Below are 17,867 nucleotides of genomic sequence, written 5' to 3' on the forward strand. Positions count from 1 at the left end.
TTCAATAAATCCACAATCGTTTCCAAAGTTTCTCTGCATGCCATTGGATATGTTTTCGCAAAGAAAGGTTATATTGCGGCCAAGTGCCTATCCCGTTGAGTTAAGGATTTTGATTAAATCCACATTGGCTGCCAATGTTTCTCGCATAGTATCTTTCAACACTCAAGCGATATGGCGGCAAAGCGCTAATCTCGATGAGTTGAGTAATTTGAGTAAATCTACATTAGTTTCCAATGATTCTTCAAATCTCATGGAGAGATTTCTCCTTAGTTACTGATATTGTGGCGAAGTCCTAATCTCGATTTATTAAGCGTTTTGACTAAATCCAAAATCGTTTCCAAAGGTTCTCTGCATGCCATTCGAAATGTTTTCGCCAAGAACGGTGATCTTGCGGCCAAGTGCCTATCCAGTAGTTTAAGCATTTTGAGTAAATCCTCATTGGCTTCCAATGTTTCTCGCGTAGTAATTGAATTTTATTCACCACTCAAGCGATATGCCGGCAAAGTGCTAATCTCGATCATTTGAGCAATTTGTGCATATCTTCATTAGTTTACAATGATTCTTTCAATGTCATCGGGAGTTTTCTTACCAACTTATTCATAATGTGGCTCCGTCCTCACCTCGATGTGTTAAGCAATTTCTCTAGATCCACAATCGTTTCCAAAGTTTCGCTGCATGCCATTCGAAAAGATTTCTCCAAGAAAGGTGATATTGCGGCCAAGTGCCGATCCAGTTGAGTGAAGGATTTTGAGTAAATCCACATTAGCTGCCAATGTTTCTCCCATAGTAATTGTAAATCTTTCAACATTCTGACGGCAATGTGCTAATCTCGATGAGCTGAGTAATTTGAGCAAATCTACATTAGTTTCGAATGATTCTTCAAATGTTATGCAGTGTTTTCTGCCAAGTTATTGATATTGTGGCGAAATCCTCATCTCGATTTCAATAAATCCACAATCGTTTCCAAAGTTTCTCTGCATGCCATTGGATATGTTTTCGCAAAGAAAGGTGATATTGCGGCCAAGTGCCGATCCAGTTGAGTTCAGGATTTTGAGTAAATCCACATTAGCTGCCAATGTTTCTCCCACAGTAATTGTAAATCTTTCAACACTCAAGCGATTCGGCGGCAAAGTGCTAATCTCGATGAGTTGAGCAATTTGAGTTATTCTACATTAGTTTCCAATGATTCTTTCAATGTCATCGGGAGTTTTCTTGCAAACTTATTCTTCATGTGGCAACGTCCTCACCTCGATGTGTTTAGCAATTTCTCTAGATCCACAATCGTTTCCAAAGTTTCTCTGCATGCCATTGGATATGATTTCACCAAGAAAGGTGATATTACGGCCAAGTGCCTATCCAGTTGAGATAAGCATTTTGAGTAAGTCCACATTACCTGCCAATGTTTCTCGCATAGTAATTGTAAATATTTCAACATTCAGACGGCAAAGTGCTAACCTCGATGAGTTGAGCAATTTGAGTAAATCTACATTATTTTCCAATGATTCTTCAAATGTTATGCAGTGTTTTCTGCCAAGTTATTGATATTGTGGCGAAATCCTCATCTCGATTTCAATAAATCCACAATCGTTTCCAAAGTTTCTCTGCATGCCATTGGATATGTTTTCGCAAAGAAAGGTGATATTGCGGCCAAGTGCCTATCCCGTTGAGTTAAGGATTTTGATTAAATCCACATTGGCTGCCAATGTTTCTCGCATAGTATCTTTCAACACTCAAGCGATTCGGCGGCAAAGTGCTAATCGCGATGAGTTGAGCAATTTGAGTTATTCTACAGTAGTTTCCAATGATTCTTGCAATGTCATCGGGAGTTTTCTTGCAAACTTATTCTTCATGTGGCTACGTCCTCACCTCGATGTGTTTAGCAATTTCTCTAGATCCACAATCGTTTCCAAAGTTTCTCTGCATGCCATTGGATATGATTTCACCAAGAAAGGTGATATTACGGCCAAGTGCCTATCCAGTTGAGATAAGCATTTTGAGTAAATCCACATTAGCTGCCAATGTTTCTCGCATAGTAATTGTAAATCTTTCAACATTCAGACGGCAAAGTGCTAACCTCGATGAGTTGAGCAATTTGAGTAAATCTACATTATTTTCCAATGATTCTTCAAATGTTATGCAGTGTTTTCTGCCAAGTTATTGATATTGTGGCGAAATCCCCATCTCGATTTCAATAAATCCACAATCGTTTCCAAAGTTTCTCTGCATGCCATTGGATATGTTTTCGCAAAGAAAGGTGATATTGCGGCCAAGTGCCGATCCAGTTGAGTTAAGGATTTTGAGTAAATCCACATTAGCTGCCAATGTTTCTCCCACAGTAATTGTAAATCTTTCAACACTCAAGCGATTCGGCGGCAACGTGTTAATCTCGATGAGTTGATCAATTTGAGTTAATCTACATTAGTTTCCAATGATTCTTTCAATGTCATCAGGAGTTTTCTTGCAAACTTATTCTTAATGTGGCAACGTCCTCACCTCGATGTGTGTAGCAATTTCTCTGGATCCACAATCGTTTCCAAAGTTTCTCTGCATGCCATTGGATATGATTTCACCAAGAAAGGTGATATTACGGCCAAGTGCCTATCCAGTTGAGATAAGCATTTTGAGTAAATCCACATTAGCTGCCAATGTTTCTCGCATAGTAATTGTAAATCTTTCATCATTCAGACGGCAAAGTGCTAACCTCGATGAGGTGAGCAATTTGAGTAAATCTACATTAGTTTCCAATGATTCTTGAAATGTTATGCAGTGTTTTCTGCCAAGTTATTGATATTGTGGCGAAATCCTCATCTCGATTTCAATAAATCCACAATCGTTTCCAAAGTTTCTCTGCATGCCATTGGATATGTTTTCGCAAAGAAAGGTTATATTGCGGCCAAGTGCCTATCCCGTTGAGTTAAGGATTTTGATTAAATCCACATTGGCTGCCAATGTTTCTCGCATAGTATCTTTCAACACTCAAGCGATATGGCGGCAAAGCGCTAATCTCGATGAGTTGAGTAATTTGAGTAAATCTACATTAGTTTCCAATGATTCTTCAAATCTCATGGAGAGATTTCTCCTTAGTTACTGATATTGTGGCGAAGTCCTCATCTCGATTTATTAAGCGTTTTGACTAAATCCAAAATCGTTTCCAAAGGTTCTCTGCATGCCATTCGAAATGTTTTCGCCAAGAACGGTGATCTTGCGGCCAAGTGCCTATCCAGTAGTTTAAGCATTTTGAGTAAATCCTCATTAGCTTCCAATGTTTCTCGCGTAGTAATTGAATTTTATTCACCACTCAAGCGATATGCCGGCAAAGTGCTAATCTCGATCATTTGAGCAATTTGTGCATATCTTCATTAGTTTACAATGATTCTTTCAATGTCATCGGGAGTTTTCTTACCAACTTATTCATAATGTGGCTCCGTCCTCACCTCGATGTGTTAAGCAATTTCTCTAGATCCACAATCGTTTCCAAAGTTTCGCTGCATGCCATTCGAAAAGATTTCTCCAAGAAAGGTGATATTGCGGCCAAGTGCCGATCCAGTTGAGTGAAGGATTTTGAGTAAATCCACATTAGCTGCCAATGTTTCTCCCATAGTAATTGTAAATCTTTCAACATTCTGACGGCAATGTGCTAATCTCGATGAGCTGAGTAATTTGAGCAAATCTACATTAGTTTCGAATGATTCTTCAAATGTTAAGCAGTTTTCTGCCAAGTTATTGATATTGTGGCGAAATCCTCATCTCGATTTCAATAAATCCACAATCGTTTCCAAAGTTTCTCTGCATGCCATTGGATATGTTTTCGCAAAGAAAGGTGATATTGCGGCCAAGTGCCTATCCCGTTGAGTTAAGGATTTTGATTAAATCCACATTGGCTGCCAATGTTTCTCGCATAGTATCTTTCAACACTCAAGCGATTCGGCGGCAAAGTGCTAATCTCGATGAGTTGAGCAATTTGAGTTATTCTACATTAGTTTCCAATGATTCTTTCAATGTCATCGGGAGTTTTCTTGCAAACTTATTCTTCATGTGGCAACGTCCTCACCTCGATGTGTTCAGCAATTTCTCTAGATCCACAATCGTTTCCAAAGTTTCTCTGCATGCCATTGGATATGATTTCACCAAGAAAGGTGATATTACGGCCAAGTGCCTATCCAGTTGAGATAAGCATTTTGAGTAAGTCCACATTACCTGCCAATGTTTCTCGCATAGTAATTGTAAATATTTCAACATTCAGACGGCAAAGTGCTAACCTCGATGAGTTGAGCAATTTGAGTAAATCTACATTATTTTCCAATGATTCTTCAAATGTTATGCAGTGTTTTCTGCCAAGTTATTGATATTGTGGCGAAATCCTCATCTCGATTTCAATAAATCCACAATCGTTTCCAAAGTTTCTCTGCATGCCATTGGATATGTTTTCGCAAAGAAAGGTGATATTGCGGCCAAGTGCCTATACCGTTGAGTTAAGGATTTTGATTAAATCCACATTGGCTGCCAATGTTTCTCGCATAGTATCTTTCAACACTCAAGCGATTCGGCGGCAAAGTGCTAATCTCGATGAGTTGAGCAATTTGAGTTATTCTACAGTAGTTTCCAATGATTCTTGCAATGTCATCGGGAGTTTTCTTGCAAACTTATTCTTCATGTGGCTACGTCCTCACCTCGATGTGTTTAGCAATTTCTCTAGATCCACAATCGTTTCCAAAGTTTCTCTGCATGCCATTGGATATGATTTCACCAAGAAAGGTGATATTACGGCCAAGTGCCTATCCAGTTGAGATAAGCATTTTGAGTAAATCCACATTAGCTGCCAATGTTTCTCGCATAGTAATTGTAAATCTTTCATCATTCAGACGGCAAAGTGCTAACCTCGATGAGTTGAGCAATTTGAGTAAATCTACATTAGTTTCCAATGATTCTTCAAATGTTATGCAGTGTTTTCTGCCAAGTTATTGATATTGTGGCGAAATCCTCATCTCGATTTCAATAAATCCACAATCGTTTCCAAAGTTTCTCTGCATGCCATTGGATATGTTTTCGCAAAGAAAGGTGATATTGCGGCCAAGTGCCTATCCCGTTGAGTTAAGGATTTTGATTAAATCCACATTGGCTGCCAATGTTTCTCGCATAGTATCTTTCAACACTCAAGCGATATGGCGGCAAAGCGCTAATCTCGATGAGTTGAGTAATTTGAGTAAATCTACATTAGTTTCCAATGATTCTTCAAATCTCATGGAGAGATTTCTCCTTAGTTACTGATATTGTGGCGAAGTCCTCATCTCGATTTATTAAGCGTTTTGACTAAATCCAAAATCGTTTCCAAAGGTTCTCTGCATGCCATTCGAAATGTTTTCGCCAAGAACGGTGATCTTGCGGCCAAGTGCCTATCCAGTTGAGATAAGCATTTTGAGTAAATCCACATTAGCTGCCAATGTTTCTCGCATAGTAATTGTAAATCTTTCATCATTCAGACGGCAAAGTGCTAATCTCGATGAGCTGAGTAATTTGAGCAAATCTACATTATTTTCCAATGATTCTTCAAATGTTATGCAGTGTTTTCTGCCAAGTTATTGATATTGTGGCGAAATCCCCATCTCGATTTCAATAAATCCACAATCGTTTCCAAAGTTTCTCTGCATGCCATTGGATATGTTTTCGCAAAGAAAGGTGATATTGCGGCCAAGTGCCGATCCAGTTGAGTTAAGGATTTTGAGTAAATCCACATTAGCTGCCAATGTTTCTCCCACAGTAATTGTAAATCTTTCAACACTCAAGCGATTCGGCGGCAAAGTGTTAATCACGATGAGTTGATCAATTTGAGTTAATCTCCATTAGTTTCCAATGATTCTTTCAATGTCATCAGGAGTTTTCTTGCAAACTTATTCTTAATGTGGCAACGTCCTCACCTCGATGTGTGTAGCAATTTCTCTGGATCCACAATCGTTTCCAAAGTTTCTCTGCATGCCATTGGATATGATTTCACCAAGAAAGGTGATATTACGGCCAAGTGCCTATCCAGTTGAGATAAGCATTTTGAGTAAATCCACATTAGCTGCCAATGTTTCTCGCATAGTAATTGTAAATCTTTCATCATTCAGACGGCAAAGTGCTAACCTCGATGAGGTGAGCAATTTGAGTAAATCTACATTAGTTTCCAATGATTCTTGAAATGTTATGCAGTGTTTTCTGCCAAGTTATTGATATTGTGGCGAAATCCTCATCTCGATTTCAATAAATCCACAATCGTTTCCAAAGTTTCTCTGCATGCCATTGGATATGTTTTCGCAAAGAAAGGTGATATTGCGGCCAAGTGCCTATCCCGTTGAGTTAAGGATTTTGATTAAATCCACATTGGCTGCCAATGTTTCTCGCATAGTATCTTTCAACACTCAAGCGATATGGCGGCAAAGCGCTAATCTCGATGAGTTGAGTAATTTGAGTAAATCTACATTAGTTTCCAATGATTCTTCAAATCTCATGGAGAGATTTCTCCTTAGTTACTGATATTGTGGCGAAGTCCTCATCTCGATTTATTAAGCGTTTTGACTAAATCCAAAATCGTTTCCAAAGGTTCTCTGCATGCCATTCGAAATGTTTTCGCCAAGAACGGTGATCTTGCGGCCAAGTGCCTATCCAGTAGTTTAAGCATTTTGAGTAAATCCTCATTAGCTTCCAATGTTTCTCGCGTAGTAATTGAATTTTATTCACCACTCAAGCGATATGCCGGCAAAGTGCTAATCTCGATCATTTGAGCAATTTGTGCATATCTTCATTAGTTTACAATGATTCTTTCAATGTCATCGGGAGTTTTCTTACCAACTTATTCATAATGTGGCTCCGTCCTCACCTCGATGTGTTAAGCAATTTCTCTAGATCCACAATCGTTTCCAAAGTTTCGCTGCATGCCATTCGAAAAGATTTCTCCAAGAAAGGTGATATTGCGGCCAAGTGCCGATCCAGTTGAGTGAAGGATTTTGAGTAAATCCACATTAGCTGCCAATGTTTCTCCCATAGTAATTGTAAATCTTTCAACATTCTGACGGCAATGTGCTAATCTCGATGAGCTGAGTAATTTGAGCAAATCTACATTAGTTTCGAATGATTCTTCAAATGTTATGCAGTTTTCTGCCAAGTTATTGATATTGTGGCGAAATCCTCATCTCGATTTCAATAAATCCACAATCGTTTCCAAAGTTTCTCTGCATGCCATTGGATATGTTTTCGCAAAGAAAGGTGATATTGCGGCCAAGTGCCTATCCCGTTGAGTTAAGGATTTTGATTAAATCCACATTGGCTGCCAATGTTTCTCGCATAGTATCTTTCAACACTCAAGCGATTCGGCGGCAAAGTGCTAATCTCGATGAGTTGAGCAATTTGAGTTATTCTACATTAGTTTCCAATGATTCTTTCAATGTCATCGGGAGTTTTCTTGCAAACTTATTCTTCATGTGGCAACGTCCTCACCTCGATGTGTTCAGCAATTTCTCTAGATCCACAATCGTTTCCAAAGTTTCTCTGCATGCCATTGGATATGATTTCACCAAGAAAGGTGATATTACGGCCAAGTGCCTATCCAGTTGAGATAAGCATTTTGAGTAAATCCACATTACCTGCCAATGTTTCTCGCATAGTAATTGTAAATCTTTCAACATTCAGACGGCAAAGTGCTAACCTCGATGAGTTGAGCAATTTGAGTAAATCTACATTATTTTCCAATGATTCTTCAAATGTTATGCAGTGTTTTCTGCCAAGTTATTGATATTGTGGCGAAATCCTCATCTCGATTTCAATAAATCCACAATCGTTTCCAAAGTTTCTCTGCATGCCATTGGATATGTTTTCGCAAAGAAAGGTGATATTGCGGCCAAGTGCCTATCCCGTTGAGTTAAGGATTTTGATTAAATCCACATTGGCTGCCAATGTTTCTCGCATAGTATCTTTCAACACTCAAGCGATATGGCGGCAAAGCGCTAATCTCGATGAGTTGAGTAATTTGAGTAAATCTACATTAGTTTCCAATGATTCTTCAAATCTCATGGAGAGATTTCTCCTTAGTTACTGATATTGTGGCGAAGTCCTCATCTCGATTTATTAAGCGTTTTGACTAAATCCAAAATCGTTTCCAAAGGTTCTCTGCATGCCATTCGAAATGTTTTCGCCAAGAACGGTGATCTTGCGGCCAAGTGCCTATCCAGTTGAGATAAGCATTTTGAGTAAATCCACATTAGCTGCCAATGTTTCTCGCATAGTAATTGTAAATCTTTCATCATTCAGACGGCAAAGTGCTAATCTCGATGAGCTGAGTAATTTGAGCAAATCTACATTATTTTCCAATGATTCTTCAAATGTTATGCAGTGTTTTCTGCCAAGTTATTGATATTGTGGCGAAATCCCCATCTCGATTTCAATAAATCCACAATCGTTTCCAAAGTTTCTCTGCATGCCATTGGATATGTTTTCGCAAAGAAAGGTGATATTGCGGCCAAGTGCCGATCCAGTTGAGTTAAGGATTTTGAGTAAATCCACATTAGCTGCCAATGTTTCTCCCACAGTAATTGTAAATCTTTCAACACTCAAGCGATTCGGCGGCAAAGTGTTAATCACGATGAGTTGATCAATTTGAGTTAATCTCCATTAGTTTCCAATGATTCTTTCAATGTCATCAGGAGTTTTCTTGCAAACTTATTCTTAATGTGGCAACGTCCTCACCTCGATGTGTGTAGCAATTTCTCTGGATCCACAATCGTTTCCAAAGTTTCTCTGCATGCCATTGGATATGATTTCACCAAGAAAGGTGATATTACGGCCAAGTGCCTATCCAGTTGAGATAAGCATTTTGAGTAAATCCACATTAGCTGCCAATGTTTCTCGCATAGTAATTGTAAATCTTTCATCATTCAGACGGCAAAGTGCTAACCTCGATGAGGTGAGCAATTTGAGTAAATCTACATTAGTTTCCAATGATTCTTGAAATGTTATGCAGTGTTTTCTGCCAAGTTATTGATATTGTGGCGAAATCCTCATCTCGATTTCAATAAATCCACAATCGTTTCCAAAGTTTCTCTGCATGCCATTGGATATGTTTTCGCAAAGAAAGGTGATATTGCGGCCAAGTGCCTATCCCGTTGAGTTAAGGATTTTGATTAAATCCACATTGGCTGCCAATGTTTCTCGCATAGTATCTTTCAACACTCAAGCGATATGGCGGCAAAGCGCTAATCTCGATGAGTTGAGTAATTTGAGTAAATCTACATTAGTTTCCAATGATTCTTCAAATCTCATGGAGAGATTTCTCCTTAGTTACTGATATTGTGGCGAAGTCCTCATCTCGATTTATTAAGCGTTTTGACTAAATCCAAAATCGTTTCCAAAGGTTCTCTGCATGCCATTCGAAATGTTTTCGCCAAGAACGGTGATCTTGCGGCCAAGTGCCTATCCAGTAGTTTAAGCATTTTGAGTAAATCCTCATTAGCTTCCAATGTTTCTCGCGTAGTAATTGAATTTTATTCACCACTCAAGCGATATGCCGGCAAAGTGCTAATCTCGATCATTTGAGCAATTTGTGCATATCTTCATTAGTTTACAATGATTCTTTCAATGTCATCGGGAGTTTTCTTACCAACTTATTCATAATGTGGCTCCGTCCTCACCTCGATGTGTTAAGCAATTTCTCTAGATCCACAATCGTTTCCAAAGTTTCGCTGCATGCCATTTGAAAAGATTTCTCCAAGAAAGGTGATATTGCGGCCAAGTGCCGATCCAGTTGAGTGAAGGATTTTGAGTAAATCCACATTAGCTGCCAATGTTTCTCCCATAGTAATTGTAAATCTTTCAACATTCTGACGGCAATGTGCTAATCTCGATGAGCTGAGTAATTTGAACAAATCTACATTAGTTTCGAATGATTCTTCAAATGTTATGCAGTTTTCTGCCAAGTTATTGATATTGTGGCGAAATCCTCATCTCGATTTCAATAAATCCACAATCGTTTCCAAAGTTTCTCTGCATGCCATTGGATATGTTTTCGCAAAGAAAGGTGATATTGCGGCCAAGTGCCTATCCCGTTGAGTTAAGGATTTTGATTAAATCCACATTGGCTGCCAATGTTTCTCGCATAGTATCTTTCAACACTCAAGCGATTCGGCGGCAAAGTGCTAATCTCGATGAGTTGAGCAATTTGAGTTATTCTACATTAGTTTCCAATGATTCTTTCAATGTCATCGGGAGTTTTCTTGCAAACTTATTCTTCATGTGGCAACGTCCTCACCTCGATGTGTTTAGCAATTTCTCTAGATCCACAATCGTTTCCAAAGTTTCTCTGCATGCCATTGGATATGATTTCACCAAGAAAGGTGATATTACGGCCAAGTGCCTATCCAGTTGAGATAAGCATTTTGAGTAAGTCCACATTACCTGCCAATGTTTCTCGCATAGTAATTGTAAATATTTCAACATTCAGACGGCAAAGTGCTAACCTCGATGAGTTGAGCAATTTGAGTAAATCTACATTATTTTCCAATGATTCTTCAAATGTTATGCAGTGTTTTCTGCCAAGTTATTGATATTGTGGCGAAATCCTCATCTCGATTTCAATAAATCCACAATCGTTTCCAAAGTTTCTCTGCATGCCATTGGATATGTTTTCGCAAAGAAAGGTGATATTGCGGCCAAGTGCCTATCCCGTTGAGTTAAGGATTTTGATTAAATCCACATTGGCTGCCAATGTTTCTCGCATAGTATCTTTCAACACTCAAGCGATTCGGCGGCAAAGTGCTAATCTCGATGAGTTGAGCAATTTGAGTTATTCTACAGTAGTTTCCAATGATTCTTGCAATGTCATCGGGAGTTTTCTTGCAAACCTATTCTTCATGTGGCTACGTCCTCACCTCGATGTGTTTAGCAATTTCTCTAGATCCACAATCGTTTCCAAAGTTTCTCTGCATGCCATTGGATATGATTTCACCAAGAAAGGTGATATTACGGCCAAGTGCCTATCCAGTTGAGATAAGCATTTTGAGTAAATCCACATTAGCTGCCAATGTTTCTCGCATAGTAATTGTAAATCTTTCAACATTCAGACGGCAAAGTGCTAACCTCGATGAGTTGAGCAATTTGAGTAAATCTACATTATTTTCCAATGATTCTTCAAATGTTATGCAGTGTTTTCTGCCAAGTTATTGATATTGTGGCGAAATCCCCATCTCGATTTCAATAAATCCACAATCGTTTCCAAAGTTTCTCTGCATGCCATTGGATATGTTTTCGCAAAGAAAGGTGATATTGCGGCCAAGTGCCGATCCAGTTGAGTTAAGGATTTTGAGTAAATCCACATTAGCTGCCAATGTTTCTCCCACAGTAATTGTAAATCTTTCAACACTCAAGCGATTCGGCGGCAAAGTGTTAATCTCGATGAGTTGATCAATTTGAGTTAATCTACATTAGTTTCCAATGATTCTTTCAATGTCATCAGGAGTTTTCTTGCAAACTTATTCTTAATGTGGCAACGTCCTCACCTCGATGTGTGTAGCAATTTCTCTGGATCCACAATCGTTTCCAAAGTTTCTCTGCATGCCATTGGATATGATTTCACCAAGAAAGGTGATATTACGGCCAAGTGCCTATCCAGTTGAGATAAGCATTTTGAGTAAATCCACATTAGCTGCCAATGTTTCTCGCATAGTAATTGTAAATCTTTCATCATTCAGACGGCAAAGTGCTAACCTCGATGAGGTGAGCAATTTGAGTAAATCTACATTAGTTTCCAATGATTCTTGAAATGTTATGCAGTGTTTTCTGCCAAGTTATTGATATTGTGGCGAAATCCTCATCTCGATTTCAATAAATCCACAATCGTTTCCAAAGTTTCTCTGCATGCCATTGGATATGTTTTCGCAAAGAAAGGTTATATTGCGGCCAAGTGCCTATCCCGTTGAGTTAAGGATTTTGATTAAATCCACATTGGCTGCCAATGTTTCTCGCATAGTATCTTTCAACACTCAAGCGATATGGCGGCAAAGCGCTAATCTCGATGAGTTGAGTAATTTGAGTAAATCTACATTAGTTTCCAATGATTCTTCAAATCTCATGGAGAGATTTCTCCTTAGTTACTGATATTGTGGCGAAGTCCTCATCTCGATTTATTAAGCGTTTTGACTAAATCCAAAATCGTTTCCAAAGGTTCTCTGCATGCCATTCGAAATGTTTTCGCCAAGAACGGTGATCTTGCGGCCAAGTGCCTATCCAGTAGTTTAAGCATTTTGAGTAAATCCTCATTAGCTTCCAATGTTTCTCGCGTAGTAATTGAATTTTATTCACCACTCAAGCGATATGCCGGCAAAGTGCTAATCTCGATCATTTGAGCAATTTGTGCATATCTTCATTAGTTTACAATGATTCTTTCAATGTCATCGGGAGTTTTCTTACCAACTTATTCATAATGTGGCTCCGTCCTCACCTCGATGTGTTAAGCAATTTCTCTAGATCCACAATCGTTTCCAAAGTTTCGCTGCATGCCATTCGAAAAGATTTCTCCAAGAAAGGTGATATTGCGGCCAAGTGCCGATCCAGTTGAGTGAAGGATTTTGAGTAAATCCACATTAGCTGCCAATGTTTCTCCCATAGTAATTGTAAATCTTTCAACATTCTGACGGCAATGTGCTAATCTCGATGAGCTGAGTAATTTGAGCAAATCTACATTAGTTTCGAATGATTCTTCAAATGTTATGCAGTTTTCTGCCAAGTTATTGATATTGTGGCGAAATCCTCATCTCGATTTCAATAAATCCACAATCGTTTCCAAAGTTTCTCTGCATGCCATTGGATATGTTTTCGCAAAGAAAGGTGATATTGCGGCCAAGTGCCTATCCCGTTGAGTTAAGGATTTTGATTAAATCCACATTGGCTGCCAATGTTTCTCGCATAGTATCTTTCAACACTCAAGCGATTCGGCGGCAAAGTGCTAATCTCGATGAGTTGAGCAATTTGAGTTATTCTACATTAGTTTCCAATGATTCTTTCAATGTCATCGGGAGTTTTCTTGCAAACTTATTCTTCATGTGGCAACGTCCTCACCTCGATGTGTTCAGCAATTTCTCTAGATCCACAATCGTTTCCAAAGTTTCTCTGCATGCCATTGGATATGATTTCACCAAGAAAGGTGATATTACGGCCAAGTGCCTATCCAGTTGAGATAAGCATTTTGAGTAAATCCACATTACCTGCCAATGTTTCTCGCATAGTAATTGTAAATCTTTCAACATTCAGACGGCAAAGTGCTAACCTCGATGAGTTGAGCAATTTGAGTAAATCTACATTATTTTCCAATGATTCTTCAAATGTTATGCAGTGTTTTCTGCCAAGTTATTGATATTGTGGCGAAATCCTCATCTCGATTTCAATAAATCCACAATCGTTTCCAAAGTTTCTCTGCATGCCATTGGATATGTTTTCGCAAAGAAAGGTGATATTGCGGCCAAGTGCCTATCCCGTTGAGTTAAGGATTTTGATTAAATCCACATTGGCTGCCAATGTTTCTCGCATAGTATCTTTCAACACTCAAGCGATATGGCGGCAAAGCGCTAATCTCGATGAGTTGAGTAATTTGAGTAAATCTACATTAGTTTCCAATGATTCTTCAAATCTCATGGAGAGATTTCTCCTTAGTTACTGATATTGTGGCGAAGTCCTCATCTCGATTTATTAAGCGTTTTGACTAAATCCAAAATCGTTTCCAAAGGTTCTCTGCATGCCATTCGAAATGTTTTCGCCAAGAACGGTGATCTTGCGGCCAAGTGCCTATCCAGTTGAGATAAGCATTTTGAGTAAATCCACATTAGCTGCCAATGTTTCTCGCATAGTAATTGTAAATCTTTCATCATTCAGACGGCAAAGTGCTAATCTCGATGAGCTGAGTAATTTGAGCAAATCTACATTATTTTCCAATGATTCTTCAAATGTTATGCAGTGTTTTCTGCCAAGTTATTGATATTGTGGCGAAATCCCCATCTCGATTTCAATAAATCCACAATCGTTTCCAAAGTTTCTCTGCATGCCATTGGATATGTTTTCGCAAAGAAAGGTGATATTGCGGCCAAGTGCCGATCCAGTTGAGTTAAGGATTTTGAGTAAATCCACATTAGCTGCCAATGTTTCTCCCACAGTAATTGTAAATCTTTCAACACTCAAGCGATTCGGCGGCAAAGTGTTAATCACGATGAGTTGATCAATTTGAGTTAATCTCCATTAGTTTCCAATGATTCTTTCAATGTCATCAGGAGTTTTCTTGCAAACTTATTCTTAATGTGGCAACGTCCTCACCTCGATGTGTGTAGCAATTTCTCTGGATCCACAATCGTTTCCAAAGTTTCTCTGCATGCCATTGGATATGATTTCACCAAGAAAGGTGATATTACGGCCAAGTGCCTATCCAGTTGAGATAAGCATTTTGAGTAAATCCACATTAGCTGCCAATGTTTCTCGCATAGTAATTGTAAATCTTTCATCATTCAGACGGCAAAGTGCTAACCTCGATGAGGTGAGCAATTTGAGTAAATCTACATTAGTTTCCAATGATTCTTGAAATGTTATGCAGTGTTTTCTGCCAAGTTATTGATATTGTGGCGAAATCCTCATCTCGATTTCAATAAATCCACAATCGTTTCCAAAGTTTCTCTGCATGCCATTGGATATGTTTTCGCAAAGAAAGGTGATATTGCGGCCAAGTGCCTATCCCGTTGAGTTAAGGATTTTGATTAAATCCACATTGGCTGCCAATGTTTCTCGCATAGTATCTTTCAACACTCAAGCGATATGGCGGCAAAGCGCTAATCTCGATGAGTTGAGTAATTTGAGTAAATCTACATTAGTTTCCAATGATTCTTCAAATCTCATGGAGAGATTTCTCCTTAGTTACTGATATTGTGGCGAAGTCCTCATCTCGATTTATTAAGCGTTTTGACTAAATCCAAAATCGTTTCCAAAGGTTCTCTGCATGCCATTCGAAATGTTTTCGCCAAGAACGGTGATCTTGCGGCCAAGTGCCTATCCAGTAGTTTAAGCATTTTGAGTAAATCCTCATTAGCTTCCAATGTTTCTCGCGTAGTAATTGAATTTTATTCACCACTCAAGCGATATGCCGGCAAAGTGCTAATCTCGATCATTTGAGCAATTTGTGCATATCTTCATTAGTTTACAATGATTCTTTCAATGTCATCGGGAGTTTTCTTACCAACTTATTCATAATGTGGCTCCGTCCTCACCTCGATGTGTTAAGCAATTTCTCTAGATCCACAATCGTTTCCAAAGTTTCGCTGCATGCCATTTGAAAAGATTTCTCCAAGAAAGGTGATATTGCGGCCAAGTGCCGATCCAGTTGAGTGAAGGATTTTGAGTAAATCCACATTAGCTGCCAATGTTTCTCCCATAGTAATTGTAAATCTTTCAACATTCTGACGGCAATGTGCTAATCTCGATGAGCTGAGTAATTTGAACAAATCTACATTAGTTTCGAATGATTCTTCAAATGTTATGCAGTTTTCTGCCAAGTTATTGATATTGTGGCGAAATCCTCATCTCGATTTCAATAAATCCACAATCGTTTCCAAAGTTTCTCTGCATGCCATTGGATATGTTTTCGCAAAGAAAGGTGATATTGCGGCCAAGTGCCTATCCCGTTGAGTTAAGGATTTTGATTAAATCCACATTGGCTGCCAATGTTTCTCGCATAGTATCTTTCAACACTCAAGCGATTCGGCGGCAAAGTGCTAATCTCGATGAGTTGAGCAATTTGAGTTATTCTACATTAGTTTCCAATGATTCTTTCAATGTCATCGGGAGTTTTCTTGCAAACTTATTCTTCATGTGGCAACGTCCTCACCTCGATGTGTTTAGCAATTTCTCTAGATCCACAATCGTTTCCAAAGTTTCTCTGCATGCCATTGGATATGATTTCACCAAGAAAGGTGATATTACGGCCAAGTGCCTATCCAGTTGAGATAAGCATTTTGAGTAAGTCCACATTACCTGCCAATGTTTCTCGCATAGTAATTGTAAATATTTCAACATTCAGACGGCAAAGTGCTAACCTCGATGAGTTGAGCAATTTGAGTAAATCTACATTATTTTCCAATGATTCTTCAAATGTTATGCAGTGTTTTCTGCCAAGTTATTGATATTGTGGCGAAATCCTCATCTCGATTTCAATAAATCCACAATCGTTTCCAAAGTTTCTCTGCATGCCATTGGATATGTTTTCGCAAAGAAAGGTGATATTGCGGCCAAGTGCCTATCCCGTTGAGTTAAGGATTTTGATTAAATCCACATTGGCTGCCAATGTTTCTCGCATAGTATCTTTCAACACTCAAGCGATTCGGCGGCAAAGTGCTAATCTCGATGAGTTGAGCAATTTGAGTTATTCTACAGTAGTTTCCAATGATTCTTGCAATGTCATCGGGAGTTTTCTTGCAAACCTATTCTTCATGTGGCTACGTCCTCACCTCGATGTGTTTAGCAATTTCTCTAGATCCACAATCGTTTCCAAAGTTTCTCTGCATGCCATTGGATATGATTTCACCAAGAAAGGTGATATTACGGCCAAGTGCCTATCCAGTTGAGATAAGCATTTTGAGTAAATCCACATTAGCTGCCAATGTTTCTCGCATAGTAATTGTAAATCTTTCAACATTCAGACGGCAAAGTGCTAACCTCGATGAGTTGAGCAATTTGAGTAAATCTACATTATTTTCCAATGATTCTTCAAATGTTATGCAGTGTTTTCTGCCAAGTTATTGATATTGTGGCGAAATCCCCATCTCGATTTCAATAAATCCACAATCGTTTCCAAAGTTTCTCTGCATGCCATTGGATATGTTTTCGCAAAGAAAGGTGATATTGCGGCCAAGTGCCGATCCAGTTGAGTTAAGGATTTTGAGTAAATCCACATTAGCTGCCAATGTTTCTCCCACAGTAATTGTAAATCTTTCAACACTCAAGCGATTCGGCGGCAAAGTGTTAATCTCGATGAGTTGATCAATTTGAGTTAATCTACATTAGTTTCCAATGATTCTTTCAATGTCATCAGGAGTTTTCTTGCAAACTTATTCTTAATGTGGCAACGTCCTCACCTCGATGTGTGTAGCAATTTCTCTGGATCCACAATCGTTTCCAAAGTTTCTCTGCATGCCATTGGATATGATTTCACCAAGAAAGGTGATATTACGGCCAAGTGCCTATCCAGTTGAGATAAGCATTTTGAGTAAATCCACATTAGCTGCCAATGTTTCTCGCATAGTAATTGTAAATCTTTCATCATTCAGACGGCAAAGTGCTAACCTCGATGAGGTGAGCAATTTGAGTAAATCTACATTAGTTTCCAATGATTCTTGAAATGTTATGCAGTGTTTTCTGCCAAGTTATTGATATTGTGGCGAAATCCTCATCTCGATTTCAATAAATCCACAATCGTTTCCAAAGTTTCTCTGCATGCCATTGGATATGTTTTCGCAAAGAAAGGTTATATTGCGGCCAAGTGCCTATCCCGTTGAGTTAAGGATTTTGATTAAATCCACATTGGCTGCCAATGTTTCTCGCATAGTATCTTTCAACACTCAAGCGATATGGCGGCAAAGCGCTAATCTCGATGAGTTGAGTAATTTGAGTAAATCTACATTAGTTTCCAATGATTCTTCAAATCTCATGGAGAGATTTCTCCTTAGTTACTGATATTGTGGCGAAGTCCTCATCTCGATTTATTAAGCGTTTTGACTAAATCCAAAATCGTTTCCAAAGGTTCTCTGCATGCCATTCGAAATGTTTTCGCCAAGAACGGTGATCTTGCGGCCAAGTGCCTATCCAGTAGTTTA

The sequence above is a fragment of the Mustelus asterias genome, chromosome 11, assembly GCF_964213995.1.
Source record: "Mustelus asterias chromosome 11, sMusAst1.hap1.1, whole genome shotgun sequence".
NCBI lineage: Eukaryota > Metazoa > Chordata > Chondrichthyes > Carcharhiniformes > Triakidae > Mustelus > Mustelus asterias.